At 38.5% G+C, this 22,126-nt stretch overlaps 1 protein-coding gene across 3 annotated transcripts in view; it reads right to left on the bottom strand.

Annotated features, from left to right (window-relative positions):
- ZNF292 (zinc finger protein 292) overlaps positions 1-22,126 on the bottom strand; it is a 91,995-nt gene that overhangs the window by 44,011 nt on the left and 25,858 nt on the right. The window lies entirely within an intron of this gene.

A 22,126-nucleotide genomic window follows, 5' to 3' on the forward strand; every position in this document is an offset into this window, starting at 1 on the left:
TTTCACCCACAAATTTCTAAGATTTAAAAGTTATTTTAAAAAGAAGACACCTGGGCAAGTAATACTTGGCCAGGCATGCAGTGAAGAATTTCAAATATTTATGTGTTCTATTTTTCATGCAAGGAACATAAAATTCAACACCTAACAAATAAATTAACCACATATGGTCAGAAAAGACATGAAATGTTTTCAGTTAATAAAAAATAGTACATAGTATATTACTGGTTTTTATGATGAGTTATCACTAAAAATATCTAAAGATGTTCAACACACATAAAATCACTATTAAAGATATTAAAGAATGATTATAAGGTCAAGAAATTTTTGTAATAAAGTGCTTGGTTTTTTATTTTATTTATTTTCATTTTTGGCTGCGTTGGGTCTTCATTGCTGCGCACAGGCTTTCTCGGGCTTTCTCTAGTTGCGGCGAGCAGGGGCTACTCTTTGTTGCTGTGTGCGGGCTTCCCACTGTGGTGGCTTCTCTTGTTGCCGAGCACGGGTTCTAGGTGTGTGGGCTTCAGTAGCTGTGGCGTGCGGGCTTCCCACTGTGGTGGCTTCTCTTGTTGCCAAGCATGGGTTCTAGGTGTGCAGGCTTCAGTAGTTTTGGCTCGCGGGCTCAGTAGTTGTGGTTCGTGGGCTCTAGAGTGCAGGCTCAGTAGTTGTGGCGCACAGGCGTAGCTGCTCTGTGACACGTGGGGTCTTCCCAGACCAGGCCTGGAACCTGTGTTCCCTGCACTGGCAGGCGGATTCTTAACCACTGCACCACCAGGGAAGCCCCTAAAGTGCTTGTTTTTTTTGTTTTTTTCTGCGGTACGCGGGGCCTCTCACTGTTGTGGCCTCTCCCGTTGCGGAGCACAGGCTCCGGACGCGCAGGCTCCGGACGCGCAGGCTCAGCGGCCATGGCTCACGGGCCCAGCCGCTCGGCAGTATGTGGGACCTTCCCGGACCGGGGCACAAACCCGTATCCCCTGCATCGGCAGGCAGACTCTCAACCACTGCATCACCAGGGAAGCCCAAGTGCTTGTGTTTTACAATAAAAAACTCTTCATCAGGAAAAACAAAGTGCTGTTTATCCTACAGAATGAAGAGATGGAAGAAACTGGCAACAGTAAACAGACACCTATGCGTTCTACAACTACTAACATTGTGAGTTACTAAAAACTATCTAAAAGGTTCTACTATTATGCTAAATGAAGTAGAACTCTAATTAAATGTTTTTAGAATATAGAAGACTGCCACAATTAGTCTTTCTCACTCTTCAAGGTTTAAGACTCATCAACATGTGGCAAATTCAGGTGTTATTTTGTAGAAAAGAGGTATCTTGAAGGAAAACTCCATAAGGCCTTGCTTGTATCCTCTGGCATACAGAAGCAGCTTTTTACAAATGTGCAGGTAGGAAAGTAGGAAGGGAGGAAGGGAGGAAGGAAGGAATTATATTCTACTATCACACACTCAAAAGAAAACACATTACTTTCTCCTCTCTACAACCCTCTAACTACTAAAAGTAGTAAGTGATCAAAGAGAATACGGAAGAAAAAAAGGATAGAAAAGGTAATCTGGTAAATTAAAGAGCAACATAAGAACCACTTACTTTCTGAGTAGTCATATATTCATAAACCCTGACTCTCTCCAAGTTGGACAGAAGTGCAGGTTACTTGAAGGCCCAGTACTTGCAACTGCCTTCTGAAGTAAGGGCAGTCTTGTGGGACTGAGCCCTTTAACCTGTGGAGTCTGAGCTAACTGAACTGTGGGACACCTATTTGGTGTTGGAGAGCTTGAGAAGAGGTACTGGAAAAAACACCATGTGTTTGGTGTCAGCAGTGCAAATATCTCTCAACAGGACTTAGAAAAATCGAAACAAAACCTACCAACTGAAGGGAAAAGTCTACATTCTGGAATTGTTTTGTGATGATCCCTCTACTTCTAGGAATAAAACTGGTGATATGATGGAGGATGACCTCACATCTTCAAGGTTTTTGGAATTAACACCAACTATGCATACAATTCTTACTTTAGCTAGCACCTGTCTTTCTACATAAAGTCATTAAATATTATTTTCCTTTTTCTGGAAAAAGAAGTTTAGGCGTCTGGGGAATTTCATGCCTGGCCAATGTACCCAATCTCACATGGGTTCAATTGAAAGCTTAGGTTTCCCCTATTAGTCCTCTTGCAGTAATGAATCAATTTCCCATAATAGTTTTAATTTTTCCTGAAAAAGAAAATATACTGTACTGATCTCCAAAAAGCTTTGAAATTATAAGCTTCTTCCTTTCTTGTCTCCCAACACCCCCAAGAAAAACCCTAGAAAAAAAAAATCACATATATCTACATGTATGTACATATATCTACATTTTACCCAAGCTCTACATTTCTTGATATGTCTAGCTCTGCAAAGGGTACTTATACATTACTTCTTTCCTTTATATACTTGAGTTCTACTGTCCTCAGGTGAAAAAGTTTTCCTTGTTTTTTCTACTAAATTTATTTATTTATTTAATTTTGGCTGCATTGGGTCTTCGTTGCTGCACACAGGCTTTCTCTAGTTATGGTGAGCAGGGGCTACTCTTCTTTGTGGTGTGTGGGCTTCTCATTGCGGTGGCTCCTCTTCTTGTGGAGCATGGGCTCTAGGCATGCGGGCTTCAGTAGTTGTGGTGCGAGGGCTCAGCAGTTGTGGCTCATGAGCTCTAGAGTATAGGCTCAGTAGTTGTGGTGCACGGGCTTAGTTGCTCCGCGGCATGTGGGGTCTTCCTGGACCAGGGCTCAAACCCGTATCCCCTGCATTGGCAGGTGGATTCTTAACCACTGAGCCACCAGGGAAGTCCGAAAAAGTTTTTAAACTTACCTTTAATTACAATCAAAGATGAGTTCTTTTGGGTATAACAGAGTCTGAATTGATGAGAAAAATAATTGACAAGTCACAGAATGTGAGAACCATAAAGCACCTTTAAAATGATATACTTTCACCTCATTTTATAGATGAGGAAAGAGGAAGAGAAAGCAGATTCTGGTGAAAAGCAGACCTTTTAGGTGGCTTTTTAACAGTCTGGGAATAATGTAACTAGGGAAAGGGTAGAAGAAAAGGATCACAGCAGATTTAATAAGAGATGGTAGGAAAAAGAAAACTAATGGCATGCTCATACTGATGACATATAGGAGAATAAGTTTAAAAGTTGGGTTAAATATCTATTTTTATAAAGGTATGAGTTGATATTCATAACCAGTAAGTGTACTGATAGTAGAACTTCCTTTGTTTCTCAAAACACTAAGATTAGTAGAACCATTGTGAAACTGGAAGCATTCCCAACATGACTAGTTCATAAATTATGCTTTCTTCAACTAAAAAAGTTACTTATTTATATCTACTACCTTAATCTATACAAAGGCTTTCAGGCAGGAATTCCAGAACAATCAGACTCATATTTTTTACACAGAATCAGAACAGACCTTCAAGATCACTTAATTCTGTTTTACGAAGTCCAGTGACCTGCAATTCGAATATTAACTGAATTGGCAATCAGCAAAGCCAGGCAGCCTCCTCACTCTCTGTGAGACATTCTATCCACTACAAACACTGTTTGTGGTAATGTCACAACTATAAATCTGTACATTACTTTATTACTTCAATTATTCCTCATAACTCTATGAGGTTATATACTATTTATCTAGTTTGCCAGCCATAGTAGAATTAAATAACTTGACCTCTTTATTGGTTAAGCTTATTTCAGCTGAAAGTAAGAAAATCCAACTCAAAGCAGCAGAAACAATAATAAAGGTTTCCCATATAATAAGAGATTAAGAGGAAGAGCAAGTTCTGGGATTGGTTAGTTTAGCGGCTCAACAACATCTTCAAGGACCACCTCTGCCTTCACTCTGCCGTCCTCAGGTGGTGCCCCACCCAGTCCCTAGGTCTCAGCAATAACCAGAAGAAAAGATGAGACCACCACTTCATGTGCATCTTTTCAAGCAACAAAGAAATCCTTCCCAGAAACCATAAACCCAATTTCTATCAGTAAATTTTTCCTCAGGTCCCAACGGCCAGAATTTCATCAGACACCTACGTCAAAAATCACACAGCCATAAAGGAACTCCACGGTTGCCCACTCTCCAAGGTTTCTCCGAAGCACAAAGCCATGCTGAAGAAGGAAAATGTGTGAATAAAATCAGGGTTCTATTAGGAAGGTGGGGAAGGGGCCTAAGCCTCACACTTTGGTTGCCTCTCCAATGGTTTTTACTCCCACATGTGTTCAAGAATGAGCAAGTCCACGTGTGTGTGTGGTGTTTTTATATTTAAATACACATACACAAATGAACAAAAATAAAACTTGTGATCTGGTTTGGAGAGGGATATGCGAGGGGTATAGAGGATAAGAGATAGGAAAACCTGTAAGTCTTCCTACGAGGCACCAGATTGCTTCCATTAATGAATAAACTGTAAACTAAGTATAGTAAGAGAAGTTAAAACTGTGTTCTATAAAGAATGATTAATGGAACTAAGGACGGGATGCTTAATCTGGGCAATAAATAACATTTACTGAATATTTACTATATGCTAGGCACTGTTCTGCAAGCTTTACAATACCTATTAGCAATTAGATAAATTACAGTAATATGCTTATATTAAAATGGACAAAGGCATAAAATAGTTAAAGAAACAAATAAGCCCCAAGAGCACAGAACTAGAGGCACAGAGGAGATTCAAACCTTAATAGTCTGACTTCAGAGCCTGAGTTCTTAAATACTATGCTCTACATTTCTAGAGAAATGAAACTTTGATTCACAGCCAAATTAACAAACCTGAAGACTTGTCACATAAAACAAGAGTTAGTCTTACTCTATGTGCTCTCACAGGACAAACCAGCACCACTAAGTTAAAGTTTTAAGGAGATAAATTTCTGCTTCCTATGAGACTGACGATCAAACAATTACAGTTAACCAAAAATTGAACAGGTTGGGCTTCCCTGGCGGCGCAGTGGTTGAGAGTCCGCCTGCCGATGCAGGGGACACGGGTTCGTGCCCCGGTCTGGGAAGATCCCACGTGCCGCGGAGCGGCTAGGCCCGTGAGCCATGGCCGCTGAGCCTGCGCGTCTGGAGCCTGTGCTCCGCAACGGGAGAGGCCACAACAGTGAGAGGCCCACGTACAGCAAAAAAAAAAAAAAAAAAAAAAAAAAAAATTGAACAGGTTGGCCTCCATCACTGAAGTTACTCAAGCAGGAGCAAAACAGCTCTGAGTTCAGAATGCAGTAAAGCAGTCCTATTTGGGAGACACATTCTATCACAACAGAAGAGACTACACTAGTGGGGCTCAGAGAGGTTTTGATTGGTGGGCATATTGTCTAAAAATTATTTTAATTAGTTTCTAACACTTAAAAATCATAAGTTTACATAGAACTTGGATTTCTGACTTTTTTTTTTTTTTTTTCATTTGGAAACCTTGGGTCCATATTCCGGCACTGAAATAACTGGCAGGAGCTGAGGCACAGGCTCTCTGCTTGCTGGAAGCCTTACCCAGCTGCCTCACTCTTTAAGGGACCTATTGTCTTCCTGCAAGTTATTTGTCGTCACCACCTTTCCTATAGCGTGTATTAGGATCAGAGAAAGAAATACAAGCAAAAGAAAGGTTAAAGGATCATATTCCAGCAGGATCTCTAAAACAGTGTTTCTCAACCTCTTTTTCATTTTCATCCGCTCCTAAGGAAACTTCTGACTTTTTTCCCTAACTGTCCCCCACCCGCAATGAAATTTTAATACCACAGGTGTACTGTCTGTTTATGGGTCACAAGCTATTGTAATATCTAAGATTCTTTTTGCTCCTTAAGAACCAATTTTCACCCCCTTGGGAACAAAAATGCACATTTAATATTCTGGCTGTTAAGTTGATTTCTCATTATCTACATCAGCAGAGACTAGGACATATATACTCTAGGGAGGAAGACAGTATAGATTAACTTCCAGAAGCTTCCTTTAGTTCCTCTAAGGATTATTAGGAGAGAAAACGAAAGAAGAATAAAAGGGGAATAAAATCACAGGGGTGTTAAATTTAATAAGCAAGAGGATTAAATGACATTATTGTCCTACATAAAGGTAAGACTGGAGTGTTGGATATGTTTATACTCTTATACTCATGGTCCAATTCCAATTTATAGCTATGATTCTCTAGAGTGGAAGCTCTCAGAAGTTTTGATCTCATGACCCTTTCTTAAAAATTACTGAGAATCCCAAAGCATTTGTTTATGGGGATTATAACTACTGATTTTCACCATGTGAGAATTAGAAATGAAAACTGAGATATTTAATTATATACTTATAAATGGATTTAAAATAACAACAAACCCATCACATGTTACTATAAATAGGGTATTTTTAATGAAAAAAATTGTTTTCAAAAAAATTAGTGAGAAGAGTGGCATTTCTTACATTTTTCAAATCTCTTCAATGTTTGGCTTAATACAAAAGAGCAGGATTCTCATATCCCTGCATTTAATCTGCTGCAATATCACAGATCATGTAACCTCCAGAAAAACTCCACTGTACAGGAATGAAAGAAGGCAAATAACAGAGTTTTGACTTTTTTGTACCCACTGAGCCTTTGGTGAGTGATACTCTTATAATTTCAAAGTTACTAAAATTTATTTTAAGGTTTTGCGTGAAAATGGTGGATTGGACACATACACTTCGCACCTTGTTCTCTCCAAACCTCACTAAACCAACAGTATTTTTTTTTTTTAAACTGGCATAAACCCACAAGGACTAAGAAAATAGGAACAGAGGAAAGAGAAACAAAATTTTAAACACTGGAAAGCATACGGAAGATGGGCACTCTATGAAAAATGACTCCAAAGTAATCTTTAGGTAAAGACCTAATTCTGAAGAATCATGGAAGGGCTCAAGAACTGGGAGCACCAGGTGCCTCTGGAAATGGGGGCAAAGGTGAGACTGAGAATGAGAGGATTGGCTGAAAGTCTATTTAAGCAGTTGGCCTCTCTGATTTCTGCATCCCTCTCCACAGCTAGGTGACCAAAGCTAGGCACTACTCCTCTCTATCCCCAGCAGTTTATTCTGGAGAGAAGTATAGAAAAAAAGGTGTCTGCACAGAGATAAGGGGAGCATTGAGTCAACTTTACATACTGACTATAGAGACAGCTCCGTTCTCATGTCCTTTTCCCTCCAAAATTGCCAGAACCTCCTTAGCTGAGTCCTTCTCAGGAAATTCAAGAGAAAAGACCCAAAGATTCTGACACCAGGCCTTCCCCCATGAAAAGGAAACAGCTAGGTCCCCCTACAGTGAAAACCACAACAAATCCCACTCATGGGCCTGGAGCTCTCAATCCATTTTTCAGTGGTAAACCTTTAAATATGGACAGCCAAGGACCACTCAGGAGGTTGAAACAAATTAGTTAAAAAAAAAAAGAAACTTGGAGCAAGCAGAGACTATACAAGGAGAAGACAAAATTCCAAGAAACTATAATTAATATTCTAGTGTGTACAGTCAGAATGGCCATCATCAAAAAATCTAGAAACAATAAATGCTGGAGAGGGTGTGGAGAAAAGGGAACACTCCTGTACTGCTGGTGGGAATGTGAAGTGGTACAGCCACTATGGAGAACAGTATGGAGGTTCCTTAAAAAACTACAAATAGAACTACCATACGACCCAGCAATCCCACTACTGGGCATATACCCTGAGAAAACCATAATTCAAAAAGAGTCATGTACCAAAATGTTCATTGCAGCTCTATTTACAATAGCCCGGAGATGGAAACAACCTAAGTGCCCATCATCGGATGAATGGATAAAGAAGATGTGGCACATATATACAATGGAATATTACTCAGCCATAAAAAGAAACGAAATTGAGCTATTTGTAATGAGGTGGACAGACCTAGAGTCTGTCATACAGAGTGAAGTAAGTCAGAAAGAGAAAGACAAATACCATATGCTAACACATATATATGGAATTTAAGAAAAAAAATGTGATGAAGAACCTAGGGGTAAGACAGGAATAAAGACACAGACCTACTGGAGAATGGACTTGAGGATATGGGGAGGGGGAAGGGTGAGCTGTGACAAAGCGAGAGAGAGGCATGGACATATATACACTACCAAACGTAAGGGAGATAGCTAGTGGGAAGCAGTTGCATAGCACAGGGATATCAGCTCCGGTGCTTTGTGACCGCCTGGAGGGGTGGGATAGGGAGGGTGGGAGGGAGGGGGACGCAAGAGGGAAGAGATATGGGAACATATGTATATGTATAACTGGTTCACTTTGTTATAAAGGAGAAACTAACACACCATTGTAAAGCAATTATACCCCAATAAAGATGTTTAAAAAAATTTAAAAAAATATTCTAGGGTGTGTGTGTGTGAGAGAGAGTCTATTAGACCTATGAATAGAAACACCATATCATAAAGGAATGTTTATTTTAAAACGATTCAAATTAAAAATGTAATAGCAGAAATAAAAACCTCAATTAAAGAGCTGGAAGATAAACTGAGGAAATTTCCCCAGAAAGTAGAGTAAAAGGGAAGGAAAGAAAAGATAAGAAGCTTTGGAGAATAGTGCTAGAGGTCTCATAATCAACAAGAGGAATTCCAGGAAGTTAAGAGAAATGGAGGGGAACAAATCAAAGAACTAATTCAAGTTAGTTTCCTAGAATCTAAGGACACGAATTTTAGATTGAAAGACCCACTAAGTGCCCAACTCAATTACTCAAACTAGACCTATACCAAGGTACTATTTCATAAAATTTCAGAGCTCAAGGACAAAGAGAAGACCAAAACAAGCTTGGGGGGGGGACCAGGGAGCAGACTTCTCAACAGCAACACTGGAGCCAAAGGAAAATGAAGCACTGCATTAAAAACTGAGGGGCGATTATTTCCATCCAATTATCATAAGTATTGAGACAGAAAAGTTATTTTCAGACATGCAAATTCTCAAAAATTTCAACTTCTAGGCATATTTTTTCAGGATGCTACTGAAGAGGGAATTTCACCAAAATGAGGGAATAAACCAGGGAAGGAGTGAAAATGATATCTAGGAAAAAGGGAATCTAACACAAGAGACAGGAAATGAAGAAAGATCCCAAGAAGACAGCTGTGCAATGGGCCTGAAAAATAACTACAGCATATCGGATGGCTCTAGGACAAATTTATTCAAGATGAAATTGACAAGACTACCTAATGTGCCTGAATAAGCTTAGAGGAGATTTATACAACTGAGGGAGAGTTTGGATTGGATTAGTGACATATACATAGAATATTCAGCTAAGGAAATAAAATAATTTAAGTACATTAACCTGCCCTCAACAATTAGAGAATGCACATTCTTCAAAAACACAAAACATTTAAAAAAACTGACTATAAACTAGGTCACATAGTCACAAAAAATAACAAGGAATTAATATCATACATTTCACATTCTTTGAACATGATGCAATAAAGTCAGAAATTATTAACAAAATACCCTTACAAAGAAAAGTACAAATTTGAAAATTTTTAAGTGTTATTTTAAAAAATTTTTTTATTTTATATTGGAATATAATTGATTAACAATGTGTTAGTTTCAGGTGTACAGCAAAGTGATTCAGTTATACATATACATGTACCGATTCTTTTTCAAATTCTTTTCCCATTTAGGTTATTACAGAATATTGAGCAGAGTTCCCTGTGCATACAGTAGGTCCTTGTTGGTTATCTATTTTAAATATAGTAGTGTGGGACTTCCCTGGTGGCACAGTGGTTAAGAATCCACCTGCCAACGCAGGGGACACGGGTTTGATCCCTGGTCCAGGAAGATCCCACATGCCGCGGAGCAACTAAGCCTGTGCGCCACAACTACTGAGCCCACGTGCCACAACTACTGAAGCCCATGTGCCTAGAACCCGTGCTCCGCAACAAAGACAAGCCACCGCAATGACAAGCCCACGCACCAAAACGAAGAGTAGTCCCCACTTACTGCAACTAGAGAAAGCATGCATGCAGCAACGAAGACCCAATGCAGCCAAAAGTAAATAAATAAATATACATACATACATACATACAGTAGTGTGTACATGTCAATCCCAAACTCCCAATCTATCCCTCTCCCCCCTTAAGTCTATTTCTAAATCACGGGTGGAAGAAATCATAATAGAAATCGGAGAATACTTAGACTTGAACTATAGCAAAAGCACATCAAAATTTGTAGGATGCAGCTAGAACAAGCTTAAGAGGGAAATTAATAGATGCAAATGTTTATACTGTAAGTTACGCTATAGCTTTAAAAAAACATGCAAATATGTTCCAACACAGTATGAGCAAAACATTAATTTCCCATTTGCCTATGTGTGATTTTTTTGGTGAGAAACATTAGGTGAAAGCAGAAAACTATACCCAGCTGAACTAAGCTTGCAGGAAAACAAAATGCACACACCTCAAAAACATGTATCACCTGCATCAGTTCACCAGGCGTGTGATGAGCCACACCCATCCACACATGGTTTTACAACTTTCTGTCCAATTTCAGAGAACTCTCCTTCCACCACCTCACAATAACTCACAAACTGCATCCCTTCTGACACCCACTCCTACAAACAAAGTACAGGTCTTTTCCAAGGTAAAGCACCACATTTATTTTAAGTTATGTACATCTTAACCACTAAAGGGGTATAAAATTGTACTACAGTTTTTATAAGGTTGTGTGTGTGACACTGATGAAGTTTGAGTGTTGTGCCTCTAACCCCATTTTCCCCATAAGCCTTGTGATTTTTGTTGTGCAATCTTGCATAGCAAGGTTTTTTGCTAGGGATACTTATGCTGTGATAAAGCAAAACTGGCTGCATTAGAAAAAGACAAAATGAAAAAGTCATAGAGAATATTACCGGGACAAACAGAGAAATCTGAACATATATTGTAATTAGATAATATTATTGTGTCAATGTTAAAATTTCCTGTGTGATGACTGTATTTTTGGACTTAAGAGATAAATACAAGTCCAATTTTTGGACTTAACGCAATGTCATGATGCCTAGCTCTAAAGGATTCAGGGAGAAAAAGAGAAAGCATGAGACAAAGCAAATATAGCAAAATGTTAACACCGGTGAATCTTGTAAAAGGTATATGAGTATTCAGTGTACTATTCTTTTTTTTTTTTTTTTTTTTTTTTTTTTTTTTTTTTTTTGCGGTATATGGGCCTCTCACTGTTGTGGCCTCTCCCGTTGCGGAGCACAGGCTCCGGACGCGCAGGCTCAGTGGCCATGGCTCACGGGCCCAGCCGCTCCGCGGCATGTGGGATCTTCCCGGATCGGGATACGAACCCGTGTCCCCTGCATCGGCAGGCGGACTCCCAACCACTGCGCCACCAGGGAAGCCCTCAGTGTACTATTCTTGTACTTTTTCGATAATAAAAAGTTTGGAAGAGCAAAATATTGGGGATGGCAAGTGTGGTAGACTGAATTCCTCACTCCTCCTTGTATCCATGCCGTTTTTCACATGACTTTGGAATACTTCTCATAGTGGTAGAGAATATTTTCCTACCCCATGTGACTTGTTTTGACCAAAAGAATGTGTCAGAAGTGATGGTAGGTCATCTATAAGTTTAAGAATCTTGCTCCTTCGTATGCTTCTACCATCAAAAGGAGAAGATATGTCCAGATTAGCCTGCTGTTCCCAGGAAGATGAGAAGATGCCACCCCTGTTGCTCTAGCTGAGGCCACCCTCTATACCAGGCAACATCCAGCCAACCTTAAACCTGTATGACTCCAGCCAAGACCAGCAGATTGCCTAGCCAACCATGCCCTGACTTCAGATGAATGAGCAATACATACTTACTATTAGATGTCACTAGGGTTTTGTGGTTGTTACACACAATTTTGTGAAAACAGCTGAGTTAAGTAGCTAACTTAGGTTAGACAAAGAGAATAAATTCAAAGAAAGTTTAAAATTTTGAAGTAGTAAAAACAAGAGCAGATATATTTATATATGAAATAGAAAATGAAGATACAACAGAGAGGATCAACAAAACCAAACACTGGTCATTTGAAAGACTTAAAAAAAAAACAACCTTTGGCAAAAATAATCAAAAAAAAAAAGAGAGAAGGCACAAATAAATAGAATTAGGAATGAGAAAGGGACCAAAACTACAGAAGCAATACATATTTTTAAAAAATCTTAAGATAATACACTGAATAACCTTATTCCTTATTTGAAATAGCTTTAAAATCTTTAACTATTTGTCTTTGTTTTTTTTTTTTTTTTTTTTTTTTTTTGGGGTACGCGTGCCTCTCACTGCCGCGGCCTCTCCCGCTGCGGGGCACAGGCTCCTGACGCGCAGGCTCAGCGGCCATGGCTCACGGGCCCAGCCGCTCCGGGGCATGTGGGACCCTCCCGGACCGGGGCACGAACCCGCGTCCCCTGCATCGGCAAGCGGACTCCCAACCACTGCGCCACCAGGGAAGCCCAAACTATTTGTTTTTTAATGCTTAAAAATCTGAATGAAATGGGTAGAAGTTATTAAAACTATCTCAAGAACAGAAAAAGTCCTTTACCCACTAAAGAAACTGAATCCAATTATAAAAAAAAGAATCTAGTTGGCTTTCTACAGGAAAATCCAACAAACGATCTTTTAGGAAACAGACTATTATAGAAACTTTTGGAAGAAAGGAAGAGAAAAAGGGAGGGAGGGAAAGTTCCCCCAATTCAGTGTTTGAGGCTATTATAAACTTAAAAACTGGGTAAATGTGATATGAGACAGGAAAAATCACAGGCCAATCTCACTTAATAAACATTTTAAAATCCCCAGTATTACCAAACCAAATCCTGCAATAAACTTTAAAAAATTTAAAAAAATATTTTGAAACAATCACAAAGTTACAGAAAGTTGGAAATACAGTATAGAGAAAATTTTTTCCTGAACCATTTGGGAGTTAGTTGCCAACCTGGTGCTCTACTGCCTTCAAATATTTTAATGTGTATTTCCTACAAACAAGGACCTCCTGCGTGATAAGAGAGTACGACCACGAGAATCAAGAAAAAACTACTGGGCTTCCCTGGTGGCGCAGTGGTTGAGAGTCCACCTGCCGATGCAGGGGACACGGGTTCTTGCCCCGGTCCAGGAAGATCCCACATGCCGCGGAGTGGCTGGGCCTGTGAGCCATGGCCACTGAGCCTGTGCGTCCAGAGCCTGTGCTCTGCAACGGGAGAGGGGAGAGGCCACAACAGTGAGAGGCCCACGTACCGCAAAAAAAAAAAAAAAGAAAAATCTACCGGTACATACGCTACCATTTAATCCTCAGACACCACTCAAGTGTGCCAATTATCCCAATGATGTGTTTCACAGAAAAGGATACAGTTCAGAACCATGCCTTGCATTTAGTTGTGATGTCCCTTCAGTCTCTAAGTCCTAAGCGAAACTTTAAAGACTCATTTAGGACCCTTACACTGTCAAAGATTACATACAGGCCAGTTATTTTGTAGAATAACCCTCAATTTGGGTTTGGTGTTTTCTCATAATTATATCCATGTTATGCATTTTGGCAGGAATACCACAGAAGCAATGATGATTTCTGCTCACTGTATGCTATCAAGCAGTACATGATTTCAATTTGTACCATTATGGATGATGTTCATTTTGATCACTTGATTAAGTTAGGGCCTGCCCTCCTCACTCCTCTTGGGCTCAGCATGCTGGAACCGGCTGTCTCTCCAGGTAGTTCCCCCTTCTCCCTCTGCTTCGGCGCTGACATCCTCCGCCAGGCTGCCCCTCTGTGGAAATGCCCCCCTTCTGAAGCCCCACACCAGGCTGCTCTCCCCTCCCCCACCCCATGGGCAACCTACTCATCTCACTTGGGCTCTAAATCCCCACATGCAGCCACCCCTGCCAACTCCCTACAGAGCCCTCCTCACCCTAACTGGGCTCTGACTCCTGCACCACAGAGCTGCTACTCATCCATCCTGGGCTTTGACACTCACTCTGGGCCTATGCAACACCCCTGCTCCCACCACAGACACCTACTTTGTCTCCTCTACATAAGGAATCAAGGACTGAATTATTCAGGAAGGGAAGAGGAAGGGCTGCAATGTATTTTTTTTTAATGTATTTCGGACCCAGAAGGATTTATCTTGGCAATATGAAGATAGTAAACAGATGTCTCTAATTTTAAACTAATTTATCATAGTAATAGATTTAAAGGGGAAGCTATATGATTACCTCAATAATTACCAAAAAAAGGACACGATCAAAATACAAACCCATTCAACGTAAAGAGAAAAAAAAAAAACCTTTTTGCAACAATGAATAGAAGGAAAGCTCCTTAACTTGATGAAATGTATTCAGTAAAACCCACGGCAAACCTCATACTTAATGGTGAAAAGTTAAAAGCATTTCCCTTTAAAGTCAGAAACAAAACAAAAATGTCTATCACTGCTTCTACTCAACACTGTAGGCCTAATCAGCACAATGAGAAAAAGAAATGAACACAATAAAGGCTGCAAAGGAAAAATAAAAACGCCATTACTGCAGAAAATGCATACTTAAGTCCAAGAGAATTCAAATTAGTTGCAGGATATAATCAGGATATAAATCAATTCTATTCACAAGCAAGTAGAAAATATAACTGTTAAAAAGATACCACTCACAATAACTAAACCCATGAGGTACCTAAGAATAAACCTAATGAAATATATATAAAATCTTCAGAAAAGATTTTTTTTAAAGACATAAAAGAAGGCCTGTATAAATGGAGATACTGCATTCATGGATGTTAGAAGACAAATTTTTTAAATGGCAATATGACCCAAATTTGATATATAAAGTCAAAGCAATGCCAAAGAAATTCCCCATAAGGATTTTTCATATAACCTGACAAGTTGACTCTAAAATTCACACAAAAAGCCAAACCAATTTTGAAAGAGCCAGGTGGGAGTATCTGCCCTAATCAGATAGCAAGACTTAAAGAGATGGAAATTAAAAGAGCATGATATTGGTACAGGCATAGATGACAGAAAAGAATTAGAGAGAGCTTTAAAACAAAGCTAAGTATATATGGGAACTTGGGTATATAACAGATGTGCCGTTAGTAATTAGTGAGAAAAGCACAGACCATTTCATAAATAATGCTTAAACAACCAGTTCTTCAGGAGAAAAAAACTACAACTATTCCCAGCATACAACAAAATTATATTCCATATGGATTAAATATCTAAATATCTAAATGTGAAAAGCAATACTTGAAAACTTTAAGAACACAAGAGGAGAAGATCTCAAGATCTTGAGAATATTTCAAGGGACAATGAAGGATTTCTTAAACAAGACAAAACACACAACCATAAAGGAAGACACTGACAACCAAAGCTACCTTAGAACTTAATATTTGGTTCACCAAAACCCCACATTAAAACCAAACGAAAAGCTACAAACTGGGAAGAAGTATTTGCAACCCATATTCCCAGGAATACATATTAACATGTCCATAATAAAAGTTTCCTCTGACTAGAATTGGTGAAGGAGGTTATTCCCAACTACCAAGCTAGTCAGAAGCCTGACTCAGCATCTCAGGTTTGAGCTTGTCCCTTACTGTACTTTCTTCTGGGGCTGCTGCTTTTGTATCATCTTTCTCCTGAACAGTAAGAATTCAATGAGTCTCTCTCACTTGTGATGAAATCCAATATTATTTCATAATCTTACTTCCACATTATTCCAGATCCTTTGTTTCCCCATACCTTAGTCTATTGTCCTTGGCAAATGGCCCATTGTTGTAGTTATTTCAGTGGCACTTTAACATTTTCAAAGAAAATCAATTATGAATTTGACATAATTCACACTCCCATACATTCATTCTAGGATGTGAAGTAATCATTCAGAAACTGAGCTTCTGACAGCTTAAAATCCTAAATAATCTCCAATATGGATGCTGTAATTCTCCAGAATTTCTCAGAATCCAAGGCCTACTTTCTTTGCAGCATTTTGGCGGCATGAACATCATGACCCCAACATTTCCTATTCCCTACCTTGACGTGGTGTGGCCCATTAATTCCTCTAGTTCTTATAATATATCCTTTGCTATAAACAAGTTTTACAAAAGCAACCAAATGAGTTCCTTAGTGTAGAGCAGGGGTCCCCAACCCCCGGGTACCCCTGGTACCAGTCCGTGGTCTGTTAGGAACTGGACCACACAGCAGGAGGTGAGCGGCAGGCGAGCAAGCAAAGGTTCATCTGCCGCTCCCCATCGCTCGCATTACCGCCTGAACCACCACCCAACCACCGTCCCCCCACCTCCTCCCCCTCCCCCCCCATCCATGGAAAAACTGTCTTCCACGAAACCAGTCCCTGATGCCAAAAAGGTTGGGGACCGCTTGTGTAGAGGGTCTCAATCTTGGACTAATATGAACATGTTTGACACTAACCTGTTCACAATGCCCACAGGTATTCCTAAGAAACCTGATGTAATAGAGATAAAAAGTAACAATGTCTAGTACACTGTAACCTAGAGAGGAAGTGTTTTTAGATCCCATCCATTGAACTAATTCTCATAACACTATATAACTGTTTCTGCATACAGGACACCCTAAAAATGACAATTTTGACTTCAGTTTAGTCTCCACAATATTTCTAACTTTGTACGTATACTCCAAGAACCATGACAGCTTGTGTCTGGTTGACCTGTACCTTTATATTGTGACTCCAAGAGTGAAGCAGTCATAGTGAAGGTAAACACATGGTTCAAGTCTAGAGTGATAATTTTATTCCAACATACAGCTGAATATCACATGAGAGGTCCAAAATCCTAGAGAGGAAAACCTCCACAAAGACCGTAAGCTTAATATCTCCAGGGACCCACAAGCACAGTATATATACATAATCATACTCAAAGAAGCACAGTCAAAATCCCAGAAATAATAACAGCATGAGTCTCAATCTCAACCTGCTAGGGTTCAGCAGAAAAGGGTACCATAGTCTACTTGGTCTGTCTCTCTATCATGGGCCAACTGCCACATATATGACATTCCTACTGATATGGACTAAATATGTGTGGGCCCCTCAAAATTCATATGTTGAAATAATAACCCCGAGGTGATGGTATTAGAAGGTGGAGCCTTTGATAAGTGATTAGGTCGTGAGGGCAGAATCCTCATAAATGGAATTAGTGCCCTTACAGAAGAGGTCCAAGAAAGCTCCCTTGCCTCCTCTATCATGTGAGACATGGTGAAAAGGTGCTGTCTATGAACCAGAAAGTGGGCTCTCAACAGACCAGATTCTGCTAGTGCCTTGATCTTGGACTTGCCAACCTCCAGAACTGTGAGAAATGAATTTCTATTGTTTATAAACCATCCAGTTTATGTTATTTACGTTATAGCAGCTCAAACGAACAAATACACCTACTTTAGAATGTGAAATATGACAGCAGGAAGCCCAGCTTAGAAGGTGATCAATTCCCTTTGGTTCTATAATTTACAACTATCTTGGATGCTAATAAAATTCAACAGAAACTAGTTTTTCCTTGGTCACTTATATTATATCCACTGATCCACAAAAACTTTGATTAAAAGCAAATGAAAAAAAATTACTTCTTTTCCTAAGAAAAATGTTAATACATGCTGAACTAGAAGCAGATGTGATCCATTCTCAACATAACAAATGGTATTGGGACAACTGGATATCCACATGCATAAAAATGAAATAAGACATTTACCTTACATCACATGCAAAAATTAACTCAAAATGGACCATATTTAAATAAAGTGCTAAACCTATAAAACTTCTAGAAAAAAAACATAGGAAGAAATCTTAGTGACCCTGGGTTAGGGAAAGAGTTCTTAGATACAACACTACAAGTATGATCTATAAAAAGAAATTGGACTTCGTCAAAATTTAAAACTTTTGCACTTCATAAGACTTCACTTAGAAAATGAAAAAATACAAATCCAGTAAAGTTGCAAGATACAAAATCAACATAGGAAAATCAGTTGCATTTTTATACAATAACAACAAACTATAAGAGAACTGTAAGAGAAATTTAGAAACTATGAGAGAACAAACTATGTGTCTATAAGAGAACAAGCTGTAATAGGAATTAAGGAAACAGTTCCAGCTTTTAAGAAAAGCTTCAAAACCCGTAAAAACAAACAAAAAACACTGCAGTAAATTTAACCAAGGATGTGGAGAACTGTACACTGAAAACTATAATATTGAAAGAAACTGCAGAAATCACAAACAAATGGAAAGATGTTTCATGTTCATGGATCAGAAAAATTATTATTGTTAAAATGTCCATAACTACCCAAAGCGATCTACAGATTCAATGCAATACCTATCAAAATTCCAATGACATTTTTCACAGAAATTAAAACAAAAATTTGTACAAAACCACAAAAGACCCCAGTAGCTAGAGTAATCTTAAGAAAAAACAAAGCTGGATTCCTGATTTCAAACTATATTACAAAGCTACAGTAATCAAAACAGTATAGTACTAGCATAAAAACCGACATATAGACTAACAGAACCGAACAGAGAACCCAGAAATGAATCCATGCATACATAGTCAACTAATCTCTAACAAGGGTGCCAAGAACACACAATGGGGAAAGATGGTCTCTTCAGTAAATGGTGTTGGGAAAACTGAATATCCACACACAGAAGAATGAAACTAAACTCCTATCTTAAACCACACATAAACATTAACTCAAAACAGATTGAAGACTTAAATGTAAGAAGACTTGAAACTGTAAATCTCCTAGACGAAAACATAGGAAAAAGAGGAAAAAACCTCCTTGACACTGGTCTTGGCAATGATTTTTTGGCTATAATACCAAAAGCACAGACAAGAAAAGTAAAATAGACAAGGAGGACTACATCAACCTGAAAAGCTTCTATACAGCAAAGGAAATAATTAACAAAATTAAAAGGCAGCCTATAAAATGGGAGAACACACTTGCAAACCATCTATCTAATAAGGGGTTAATATCTGAAATATATAAGGAACATAAAACAAGTCTATGGGAAAAAAAAATTTTTAAGTGGGCGAAGAACCTGGATAGATATATTTCCAAAGACAACATACAAATGGCCAACAGGTACATGAAAAGGTGCTCACCATCACTAATCATCAGGGAGATACAAATCAAAACCATAACAATGTATCACCTCAGACCTCTTAGGATAGCTATTATCAAAGAGACCAAATAAGTGTTGGTGAGGGTGGGGAGAAAAGGGAACCTTTGTGCACTGTTAGTAGGAGTGTAAAGTGTACAGCCATTACAGAAAACAATATGGAGGATCCTCAAAAAATTAAAAATGGAATGTATGATTCAGCAACTCTACTTCTTGGACATATATCAAAAGGAAATGAAATCAGTATCTTGAAAAGATATCTGGACTCCCATGTTCATGCAGCATTTTTCACAATAGCCAAAATATCGAAACAGCCTAATTGACTATTAACAAACGAATGGATAATGAAAATGTTGTGTATATACACAACAGAATATTATTCAGCCATAACAAAGAAAAAAATCCTGTTATTTGCTGCAACTTGGATGAACCTGGAGGACATTACGCTAAGTGAAATAAGCCAGACAGAGAAAGACACTGTATGATCTCACTCGTATGTAAAAAAGTCAAAATCATAGAAGCATAGAATGGTGGTTGCCAGGGACTGGGGGGTGGGGGAAAGAGAACTGTTGGCCAAAGTGTACAAACATTCAGTTATAAGATAAATAGGTTCTAGGGATCTAATGTACAGTATGGTGACTACAATTAATACTGTATTGTATATTTCTAATTTGCTAAGGAAGTAAATCCTAAGTGTTCTCAATACACGTACTCTCTCACACACAAACATACACACACACATACGGTAAATATGTGAAGTGATGGATATGTTAAATTAACTTGATTGTAGTCATTTCATAATGTATATGTATATAAAATCTTCATCTGGCACACCTGAAATATATATAATTTTATTTATCAATTCTCCTCAACAGATGTGGAAAAAACTAAGCATTCATTTAAAAAAAAAAAGAAACAAAGAAAGAAAAAAGAAAATGAAAAGACAAGGCTTAGGCTAGGAGAAAATGTTTGGAAATAATATATCTGATACAGGACTTGTATCCGGAATACATAAAAAACTATTACAACTCTGTAATAAAAACACAAGTAACGACCTTCTCCCAAAAATGGACTAAAGTTTTATATGGACAGTTCACCGAAGATAACAAATGGCTTAAAAAGCACATGAAAAGATGCTCAATATCATTAGTCATTAGGGAAATGCAAATTAAACCACAAGATACCACTATACATCCACTAGAATGGCTGTAATTAAAAAGACAGACAATACCAAGTTTGGTGAGAATATAGAGAAACTAGAACCCTCATGCATTGCTGGGAAGAATGCAAAATGGTACATACAGAATGTAAAATGGTACATACAGTCACTTTGCAAAAATAATCTGACAGCTTCATAAATTCACTATCCAATTCTATTAACAAAGCACCCCAACAAATATAACCATGTTGACAAAAAGAAATGTATATGAATGTTCATAGCAACACTAACTGGCAACAAGCCGAATGTCCATTAAATGGAGTGGATGGATAAATAAAATGTATTATATCCATATGATTGAATATAATCCAATAAAAATAATAAAAAGGAATGAAATACTTCATAGCTTTTACTCCACTTAGAGAGAATACTCATATATCTTGCTATGTGTTTATGGGATGTGACCCAAAGCCCCTCTGAAGGTATTGTGTAAAATACAGTACATGCACCATACAGCTTTTCAGAAAGCCATAAAATTCTGAATCACATCTGGCTTCAATGGTTTCACATAAGGACTGTGGAATTCACAGAGGATTAATAACTTTCCCAAGCCCTCCTAATACATTCAAGTATTTTATACCTTATAATAACCTATATTAAGCAACATCCATTTCCCAACTACAAATTAGTTCTTGTTTTAATGTTTCTTAAATGACTGAACATGAAGCACACAGTTAATGTGTACTATGTAATCGTGACTTATTTTAGAATTTAAATTTTAAGCAAATTAGTGTCATTTAAGACACAGATCTCTAGCTGTCCGAATTTCCTCTGATTTAACCCATCAAATTCACAGAATCAATTTGAAACTAATGAAAAAGAAAATACTGATGAATATATATTAAACATTGCTTAAAACATTAATGGCTCAAAATCATATTACTTTTCCCAGAAAATATTAGCTACAATTCAGAGGTACCTGATATAAAGGTTTAAAAATACTTCTAAAATACGAACTAACCCAGAATCAGAGACGGAAAACAAAATCTTCTGAAAGCCTTTTCCATGGCAAAGCACAGTCTATGAAAAAGAAACTTTCAAACCTCCCCAGCTGTCAGAAATATAAGATTAAAAGCAGCAAGGAGCCGCTAATTCACTCTGCAAGATGGCAGAAATTCCAAAACCTTATAAACAACCAGTGTTGTAGAATGTTTAGTAGGGTCTTTTGGAGGTCAATTTGGCAATACAAACATTTTACATGGGTATACCACTAAACTAAAGATTCTGGTTCCACAAAACAATCCTAACCAAATGCTGCCGCACACATACAAAGACACTGATACAAGGGTTTTCTGACACTTTCTGTAATCCAAAATATTGGAAACAACCCAAATGTCACTAGTAGAAGATTGTTTAATAAACTGCGGTATGTGCACACTATAAAATGTTTTATTTAAAAAGAATTAAGTCGGGCTTCCCTGGTGGCACAGTGGTTGAGAATCTGCCTGCCAATGCAGGGAACATGGGTTCGAGCCCTGGTCCAGGAAGATCCCACATGCCGCGGAGCAAAAAAGCCCATGTGCCACAACTACTGAGCCTGCGCTCTAGAGCCGGCGAGCCACAAATACCGAGCCCAAGTGCCATACCTACTGAAGCCTGCACGCCTAGAACCTGTGCTCCGCAACAAGAGAAGCTACTGCAATGAGAAGCCCGCGCACCACAACAAAGAGTAGCCCCCGCTCGCCGCAACTAAAGCCTGCACGCAGCAATGAAGACCCAACACAGGCAAAAATAAACAAATAAATAAAATGAAAAAAAAATTTTTTTAATAAAAAAATAAAAAGAATGAAGTAGTTTTGAATTTACTGCCATTGAATGATGATCAGG

Source organism: Phocoena sinus, chromosome 12 (assembly GCF_008692025.1).
Source record: "Phocoena sinus isolate mPhoSin1 chromosome 12, mPhoSin1.pri, whole genome shotgun sequence".
In the NCBI taxonomy this organism is placed as follows: domain Eukaryota; kingdom Metazoa; phylum Chordata; class Mammalia; order Artiodactyla; family Phocoenidae; genus Phocoena; species Phocoena sinus.